This window comes from Phoca vitulina, unplaced genomic scaffold, assembly GCF_004348235.1.
Source record: "Phoca vitulina isolate PV1807 unplaced genomic scaffold, GSC_HSeal_1.0 scaffold47, whole genome shotgun sequence".
In the NCBI taxonomy this organism is placed as follows: Eukaryota; Metazoa; Chordata; class Mammalia; order Carnivora; family Phocidae; genus Phoca; species Phoca vitulina.
Genome location: NW_022589750.1, coordinates 11,223,546 through 11,233,691, shown reverse-complemented (window position 1 = coordinate 11,233,691; position 10,146 = coordinate 11,223,546).

Here is a 10,146-nt window from a genome sequence, read left to right as displayed (position 1 = left end):
GCAGTGACTTATTTCTTATTTCTAAATTTCTAAATCAAAACTGTTCTGTTAGAAGAGACCGCCCCCCTCATGTCCTTATTCCTTCTCATTCCAGTGCTGTCCACCTCTCCACACTGACATTTGAGCTCCATTTTGTTAATTTCTACATTCCTTTAAAAATGTGGAAGGTTTTGTGTTTTGTTTTGTTTTGCATGTGTTCACGATCCATACCTTTACTTCCCACACAGAAAATTCACAAACAAAACTCTCTGTTCACTGCTTCTCAGTCGGGTCCCGGCACAGGCGGTGTGGACGGGGGACCGGTCCTCAGAGGAAATGCCCGAGCCCCAAAGCTCTCGGGTTCCAGAGCGGCTGCACCAGCGGCCTCCTGCAGCCAAGTTCAGGCCCTTGACTTCTCTGCACCCTGTGGCCGAGGGCCCTAGCCCAGCCCGATAACGCCTGACTTTGATTTTGACACAGGACCCTGACTGGTGTGCCAGGCAGGACACCTTGGTTCTCTTGTTAACAGTGTTAGGTTTCTGGACCACCTCCCTAGGCAGGGAAGGAACACAGCTGAAAATGCCCTGGAATTTTTGAGAAAATGTTTACGGTGTTGAAAAGGTTTAATGTTAAGCGAGTTGAAATGCTAAGGGAACTTACATCCGTGTCGGGGCCAGGTTCCAGCGTGTGTATAAAGTATCATCCGATCTCCCGTTGTTTGAGCAACAGTGCTAAGAAACTCCTTTCTCCCGAGATGTGTCAGGAAAGGAATAGGCTGTTCACAAGGCCGAACTGCTACAGCTGAAGACACCATTTACTGGTGGTTTTGCAGGGGGAGAAGGCTGTGGGACGCCTGGGTTCTCGCTTCCAGACCTCCCTTTAAGTCCTCATGGGACTTCCCATGTACCAGCCAAACCCTCTGAGCCTGGAGAGCGGAAGGAACAATCTTTATGTAGGTCAGAGAGTTGAGGGTTCTGGGCGGTGCTCCTGGAAGCACTTTTGAAACTGTAGAAACACCCCACACATGTCACACGTCCTTCTTACCGGATAATAATAGTACAGAATATTTGCCAAGGCTTGCCGTGTGCACTGTGCTGTTCTAAGTATTGGGGCAGTGCAGAAACGCGCCTCGCTCCCGGGCCTCGAGGGACTAATAGTCCGAAATAGAGTGGAAATAGGCATTCTGATCCCCAAAGCTGGCAAAACCCTCTTTCTTATCTCAGTGTTAGAGCCCCACTTTGAAACCTTAGTTGGCTTTTCTTTTAAGCCATCCACTGGAATGGTGGAAAGTGCGTGGGCCGTGTGAAGCGTGAAACCCACGGCAGGACAGGACAAAGGGGAGATTAGAAATATCAACACTGCCTGCATCGATCTCAACGGCACCTGAGGAGGAAAGCGTTAAAATTGCCCAGGACTGAAATAGGCAGCTGGCTGTGACATAGAAAAGTGCCTGAAGATTGGATTGCAATTGAGCAGCTTTTTCTTCTAGGTTTTTCTTCCAAACATCTAAAGATCGAAACTCCCCACTTGCACATAGCAAGCAAAACTTGTAAGGCTTTTCATCTGTAGAGAAGCATAGGCTGAAATTCAAGTTCATTTTTGCGTTTCTTTTCTTTTTTTTTTTTGGTCCTTCTGATTTTTCAGCTGGCCTCATCATTCGCAGCATTGGTACTCGTTTTCCTCTCCCTTTTTGCTCAGTGAATAGCCCCCTCCCTCCACGCTTTCTCCAACTGGCACTGACTCGGAGCACTGCTTCTCAAACCCGGTTGCACCTTAGAATCACCCAATTCACTTAACAGTCCTTTTGCCCGGCAGCACCCCGGACCTGTTCTCTCACAACCTGCCGAGTGCCTTGAAGTTCTCAGGTGATTCCGGTGTGCGGGGAGGATTGGGTTTCCCACAGAAATGAGAGAAGGGCTTTCCAGCTCGAGATGTGGGTTTACTGAGCGTGGTCCCTACTGGGTGGAGGCAACACAAGGTGTTCAGCATCACGACGTCAGAATAGCAAATGCCAGGGGCACCTGGGGGGCTCAGTCGGTGAAGCATCTGCCTTCGGCTCAGATCATGATCCCGGGGTCCCAGGATCGAGTCCCGCTTGGGCTCCAGCGGGGAGTCTGCTTCTCCCTCTGACCCTCCCCCACCTCATGCTCTCTCTCTCTCTCAAATAAATGAATAAAATCTTTTAAAAAAAATTTAAAAAAAATAGCAACTGCTAGCCTGTTGTGTGCAGACAGAGCCAGTGAAAATGTCACTCCATCTAGAAGCTCAGGCTCTGGGAAAATAAGAAGGGGCGATGGTATCATTTCTTAGGAGGTCAGTGCTTACCTTCATCAGGGCCTTCATTCATGGGCAAACACTTCGGAGCCACCCACCGTTCTGTGCACCTGGGATGCATCCTTGCACAACAGATCCCAAGAACGGCCTGTGTTCTTGAGGGGAGGGATACATAACAGCATAAGAAAGAGCTCACGGAATGTCAGATGTGGTATTAAATGATAAGCCTTACAGGAAAAGAAAAAGCCGAGCCTGGGGGTACCGGGAGTGCCAGCCAGGGGAAGGGGGTGGATTGCAGTTGTTTAAAAGATGGGCAGGTTGGCCCCCATTGAGCAGGTGACATTTGAGCAAGGACCTGGGAGGGGGCCGGTGTGAGCCAAGCAGATGCGTGAGGATGAGCATTCCCCGGGGGTCAGGGGTCCCCAGGGAGTGAGCAAGCTGTGCTAGAGAAACAACAAGGAGCTGAGCCAGAGGAGGTGAGAACAGAGGTGACAAGGGCTTGGCCATGGTGGGGTGGGGGCTGTGTAGGAGAGTCAGCCCCTGTGGGACCTCGTGGATCATCGTCATGATAAGGATTCTGGCTTTTTCTTAGAGAGGAGTCGCTGGAGGATGGGAGCAGAGGAGGGACATGACCCGGGTTCGGTTTTAAAGGATTTTGCTGGCTGGCGGGCAGACCGAAGGGGCAGGCGTGCGAGCAGAGACAGCGGTGAAGAGGCCACTGCAGCCCTGGGAGAGGCCGTGGTGCCAAAGCAGAGAAGTGAGGAGACGTCTTCATCTGCATAGGTTGTGACGGTACAGCTGTGAAGGATTTGCTGATGGGGGCGCCTGGGTGGCTCAGATGGTTAAGTGTCTGCCTTCGGCTCAGGTCATGATCTCAGGGTCTTGGGATCGAGCCCCGCGTCAGGCTCCCTACTCAGCGGGAAGCCTGCTTCTCCCTCTCCCTCTACTACTCCTCCCTGCTTGTACTCTCTCACTCTCTCTGTCGAATAAATAAATAAAATCTTTAAAAAAAAAAAAAAGGATTTGCTGATGGTAACAGCAAGATAGCCATTCAGGGTGACTCCAAGGTGTTGCAAAGGATGGAGTGGCACCGTGTAGTCAAAAGTCACCTTACCATTTCTTCCCTGAGGAATTTTATTATTTTTTGTTTTATTTAAGTTTTAGTTATTTAAGTAATCTCTACACCCAACATGGGGCTCGGACTTGCGACCCCGAGATCAAGAGTCGCATAGCCCTTCCGACTGAACCAGCCAGGCACCCCTCTCTTTGGGATTTTATTTATTTATTTATTTAGATCTTATTTATTTGTTCGAGAGAGAGCACAAGCAGGGGGAGCGGCAGGCAGAGCAGGCAGAGGGAGAAGCAGGCTCCCCACTGAGCAAGGACCCTGATGTGGGGCTCGATCCCAGGACCCCGGGATCATGACCTGAGCCGAAGGCAGCCGCTTAACCCACTGAGCCACCCAGGCGTCCCCCTCTGTGGGATTTTAATTTACAGAGGTGACTGAGTGACGAGAGAAAGGCCAATGCCATTGAAAGGTTTTTATTACTTGTATTTCCCAGGAGGAAACAGCATGCCAGGTTACACAGGGCCACATGGGGAGCACCAGGTTTGGGCTAGGAGGAAGGAGGAGTGAGAGGAAAGGCAAGGCCAAGAGTCTTTGTTGGGGTTTCCGAGGGAATGGCTAGTCAGGACCTGGCAAAGAATTTAGGATTGGCTAGTTTAAATAATTCCAGTGGGCTTTGGGGCCTGAGGCCGTCCCTAGCTGTCTGGTACCCTGCCCTGGGGTAATCAGGGAGAGGGATATTGGCTTGGTGTATGAGCGATTGATAAGGAGGTAGCTGGAAGCCCGGGGCTCTGTATGGGTTGTTTGCATATGAATGCATACTGGGAAATGGGGAGCTCTTTGTTATCTTTAAGAATTGGACAGCCCTGGGGTGCCTGGGTGGCTCAGTGGGTTAAGCATTGGACTCTTGATTTTGGCTCAGGTCATGATCTCAGGATCTTACGTTGGACTCAGTGTGGCCTGTGCTTGAGACGCTCTCTCTCCCTCTCCCTCTGCCCCTCCCCCCTCGTCTAAAATAAATAAATAAATCTTTAAAGAAAAAAAAAAAGAAGTGGCTGGTCCTGGGAGAGACAGCGTGTCCTCAGTCAGCAAGGACACAAATGCCAGAGCATCAGGAATAAAATAAGAAAATACATAGTTAATATACTTGGCCCTGTGTTGAGAGAAACGCCAAAGGGACGGATCTAAGAAAACACAACAGTTATGTATTTGTATTCCAGCTGCTAGAAAGGGACACCCTGAACTCCCAGTGGCTTGACCCGATGGACGTTTGTTACTCATTCACATCAAGTCCACTTGGCACAAGTTGGGCTGTGGGTTCTGCTCCACCAGTCATCAGGGTCGCGCCCGGCAGAGGCTGTGCCATCTTTTTATTTTTTTCTTTGAGAGAGAGAGAGTTCAAGCAAGTGAGGGGAGGGGCAGAGGGAAAGGGAGAGGGAAAGAATCTCAAGCAGACTCTGCGCTGAGCACGGAGCCCGATGTAGGGCTCGATCCCAGGACCCTGAGATCATAACCTGAGCCAAAATCAAGAGTCAGAAGCTTAACCGACTGAGCCACCCAGGTGCCCCGAGGCTGTGCCATCTTTGACCTGTGCCTTCCGCAATTGTCCTGGGAGGGCAGAGGATCAAATGACAGGCTTCCATGGGCTGGATCTAGAAGGGTCTTCCATTGCTTCTACCTGTTCAGTGGCCACACCCAACTGCAAGAGGGGAAAGGTGGCCTCACTGGGTGCCTGAGGGGACACGGAGATCAACTGGGTGACCAACGGGTCATTCTGGGGTGCAAGAGCTGGGGTTCGGCTTTGGATGAGGTAAGTCTAAATAAACATGCATAAGGCTTCCAACTGGTGATGGATGTGTGTGGATCGGAAACTCCAGGTAAGGTCTGGACTAGAGTTAAAACTGGGAGAGCTCTCAGCATCTGGATGCGGTGCTTAAAACCACGAGATGCCAAGAGCTCCCCAAAAGGGTGACGGTCGACAGAGGGACCCTCCAACACAGAAAGCTCACGCACAAGAGGAAGACTGGAGATGGAAGGAAGAGCCAACGAGGCCAGAGGCGAGCCAGCAAATGGGTGTCCCTCAAGTCACATGACGACGGTGCCTTCTGGAGGAGGGACCAGCTATGTCCATGGCATTGAGGGTTGACCATGGGGTACAGCTATGTGAAGGTCACTCTTCTGACCTTGACAAGAGCAGCTTTCAGGGAATGGTAGGGGCAAATTGGGATCAGAGCAGGTTCAGGAGAGAAGGGAGGAGAAAGCAGACAGCAAGAATAGATAGCTTGGAGAGTTTTTTTGCTGCCCAGGGAAAGCAGCAAATAAATAGGAAGTCGTGGTGAGGGAAAGTGGTTGAAAGGTTTGGATTTTGTGAGGGACAAAATTATTTTTAAAGATTTTATTTGGGGCACCTGGGTGGCTCAGTCGTTAAGCGTCTGCCTTTGGCTCAGGTCATGGTCCCAGGGTCCTGGGATCGAGCCCTGCATCGGGCTCCCTGCTCAGCGGGAGGCCTGCTTCTCCCTCTACCAGTCCCTCTGCTTGTGTTCCCCCTCTTGCTATGTCTCTCTCTGTCAAATAAATAAATAAAATCTTTAAAAAAAAAAAAAGATTTTATTTATTTATTTGAGAGAGAGAGAGCATGAGCGGGGGGGGGGGGGGGGCGGAGAGGGGGAGGGAGAAGGAGAAGCAAACTCCCTGCTGAGCAGGGAGCCCAACTCGGGGCTCGATCCCAGGACCTGTGCCGAAGGCAGACGCTTAACCGACGGAATCACCCAGGAGCCCCTATTTTATTTAATTTTTAATTGAAGCATAATTGACACACAATACTACATTAATTTCAGGTGTACAACGTGGTGATTTGGCAAGTCTATACATTGTTCTGTGCTCACCACTAGTTACCATCTGTCACCATACAACACTCTTACGATACTATGGACTATATTCCCTGTGCTGTACCTTTCCTCCCTGTGACTTATAATTATTCCATAGGGGGGCAAATTATTTTATGCTATCATATGTAATGACTTCTTTTTATTGAGGTAAAATATACAAAATCTAAAATTTACCCCTTCGGCCACTTTAAAATATACAATTCAGTGGCATTAAGTACATTCACAATGTTGGGCAACCATCACCACCACCCATCTCTGGAACTTTCTCATCATCCCAAACAGAAATTCTGTACTCATGAAACAAAGCTTCTCCCCCCTCCCTCCCTCTCGGTCCCTGGTAACCTCTGATCTACTTTCTGTGGCTATGAATTTGACAACTCTAGGTACCTCATATAAGTGGAATCATACAGTATTGGTCCTTTTGTGACTGGCTTATTTCACTTAACAGGTCAGAATTTCCTTGTTTTTAAGGCTAAACAACCCTTCAGTGGATGTCTACACCACATTTTGTTTATTCATTCATCTGTCAATGGACACTTGAACAACTTCTACCTTTTGGCTACTGTGAATCATGCTGCTATGAACATAGGTGTACGACTATGTCTTTGAGATCCTACTTTCAATTATTTTAGTAGATAGCTAATATCTACCCAGAAGGGGAGTCACTAGAGCACATGGTAATTCTATTTTTAATTTTTTTGAGGAAACTCCATACTATTTTCTTTTTTAAAGATTTTATTTATTCATTTGAGAGAGAGCGAGACAGAGCAAGCACAAGCAGGGGGGAGGGGCAGAGGGAGAGAGAGAAGTAGACTTCCCACTGAACTGGGAGCCCGACGTGGGGCTCGATCGCAGAACCTGGAGATCATGACCTGAGCCCAAGGCAGAGGCTTAACCATCTGAGCCACCCAGGGGCCCCTCCATACTATTTTCTACAGTGGCTGTGCCATTTTACACTCCCACCAGTGGTGCACAAGGGTTCCAATTTCTTCACATCCTCATCAACACTCATTTTCTCTTGGTTTTATATATATGTGGCCGTTTTAATGAGTGTGAAGTGATAACTTACCATGGTTTTTTCTTAAAGATTTTATTTATTTGAGAGAGAGAGACAGAGATAGTGACAAAGAGCAAGAGAGAGCATGAGCGGAGAGGAGAGGGAGAAGCAGACTCCCTGCAGAGCAGGGAGCCCGATGCGGGGCTCGACCCCAGGACCCCCGGATCATGACCTGAGCAGAAGACAGACACTTAACCGACTGAGCCACCCAGGCGCCCCTATCGTGGTTTTGATTTACATTTCCCTAATGACCAGTGATGTGGAGCATTTTCTCATGTGCTTGTTGACCATGTGTAGATCTTTGGAGAAATGTCTATTCAAGTCCTTTGTACATTTTAGAAATTGGGTTGTTTTGTTGTTGACTGTTAGGACTTTTTTCTATATTCTAGATATTAACCGCTTATCCAGGTATGTGATTTGCAAATATTTTCTCCCATTTCATGGGTTGCCCCTTTACTCTGTGGATAGTATCTTTTAATAGGCAATCAATTATTTCTACATTTCTAGTAGTGGCCTTTCTAGAAGTCTGTAAACTCTATTTCAAAGATTCCTCAAGTGACACGATGGCCACGTTTGGGTTTGGAGGACCCAGACCTTCCAAGCAGAAAAGGCCAGTTGCCCAGAGAATACCTGATATTCAGGTTGTCTCTCTTGACCCCAGAAGTAGGAATGATTCTCATGTAATTTAGGAAGAAACTGAGGCCCATGGGGATTGTGACAGCTACAGAGATGCCAAGACTCTTGGGAGGTGAGTCATAGTTCAGAACACTTGTGTTTCCCCAAGGGTAAACTGGAAGTGAATACACCTCTGTGGGCATCATAACCATGGTGGGAAACGAAGCCCAGAGAGCCACGTCATGTCGAAGTTGCAGGCAGAGAAGTGTTGGAGACCCACTGCTGGGCCAGGGCTCCTACAGGCCTCCACATTGGTGTGGGCCTCCCTAGGTCCCAAAGGGCTTTCACAGAATCTTCTTTAAACCTTACACATAGGGCGCCTGAGTGGCTCAGATGGTTAAGCATCTGCCTTTGGCTCAGTTCATGATCCCAGGGTCCTGGGATCGAGTCCCACATCAGGCTCCCTGCTCAGCGGGGAGCCTGTTTCTCCCTCTGCCTCTTCCTCTCTCTCTCTCTCTCTTTCTCTCTGTCTCTCATGAATAAATAAAAATCTTAAAAAAAAAACCCAAAACCTTACGCATAGATATTCCTATCCACAGTCTACCATGTTATGTCACCTTACAAGCACTGGACTTGGAATTGAAAGCTTTGCTCTCAAATCTCAGCCCTGCCATTGAATAGCTTGAGCCGCCAGGCCAGGCACTTTGCGTGGCTTGTAATCTCTCTTTGTAGAAGGTGGATGAGAACTGCAAGCTCAAAGCTTAGGAAAGCCCCTCTCTAGCTCAGAGCCTGGTACATAATAAACATTCAATAAATGTGGTTGGGATCTGAGGAGCATGTGAGACCCACAGAGGAAAAATCACTTACAATGGCCCTGGTATTCGAGAACTTATGGGCAAACAATGTGCCTGGTACACATTTTCTTAGCAACCATGTTTTCCCATTTTTAAGATACAGAAACAGATTCGGAGAGGTTAAGATATTTAACCAAGCTCATACTGTTAGAAACCTCAGATTTGAACACAGGTCATTTCCAAGGACCCACTTTCTACCCCCAACTTTTTACTAAAAACATACAGAAGAGTTGAAAGAATAATTCAATACATACTGACACATTGTTAACATAGGCTACTTTAGCATGCTTTCTTTAAATGTATACATGGTTGGAACTACTTAGAGTAAGATACAAACATCATGTCCTTTAGCCCTGATATGGAATGAATGTTTATGTCCCCCCAAATTTATATGTTGAAGCCCTAAGACCCCAATGTGGTGGTATTTAGAGATTTGTCTTTGGAAGGTTATTAGGGTCAGATGAGGTCACAATGGGATCAGTGCTCTTATAAGAACAGACACCAGAGGGGCGCCTGGGTGGCTCAGTCTGTTAAGCTGCTGCCTTCGGTTAAAAAAAAAAAAAGAACAGACACCAGAGAGCTCTCTCTCTCTCTTTCCCTGTGTACATGCACTGAGTAAAGGCCATGTAAAGACACAGGGAGAAGGCAACTGTCTGCAATCCAGGAATAGGGCTCTCACCAAGAACCCAACCATACTGGCACCCTGACCTCAGACTTCCAGCCTCCAGAGACGTGAGAAAACGAAATTCTGTTGTTCAAGCCATCCAGTGTGTGATATTTTGTTATGGCAGCCTAAGCAGACTAAGACAATCCCTAAATGCCACCGGGTACATCCGCTGAGAATGAAAGACATTCTCCTACATAATCACACCCAAGAAAACTAGCAATGATGCCGTAATATCTAATACCCTATCCAAAGTCAAATTTTCCTCAGTTGTCTTAAGAACGTCTTTTTATAGCTGCTTTTAAAATGTTAACCAGATTCTAGGCAAAGTCACACATTATATTTAATATCTTTTTATCTAGAACAGTCCCACTGTCTCACCTCCCAACGCACCTTCCCGTCCTTGGCAATTGTGAAGAGCCCAGGCCACTTATAAAATGTACCACTTTCTAGATTTGTCTGATGTTTCCTCGTGTCTAAACACAGATACAGTATTTTGGGGCAAGAATTCCAGTAGGAGATGCTGTCTACTTTATAATGCATCATATCAGGAGGCATCTGATGGCAAGTGGTAAGGCTAAGTTGGAAGGAACACTTTGTCAATGTGGTAATGGGCATCCACTTTCAACCTCTGCACAAAATAAGAGCCACCAGGCTTTCAACTCAGCTCTTGACACCAGCAGAGTCAGCTGCGCTTGGAACCCCAAGTTCAGGGTTCATCGCCCAAGATTCCCTCTGGGTCTCCCAAG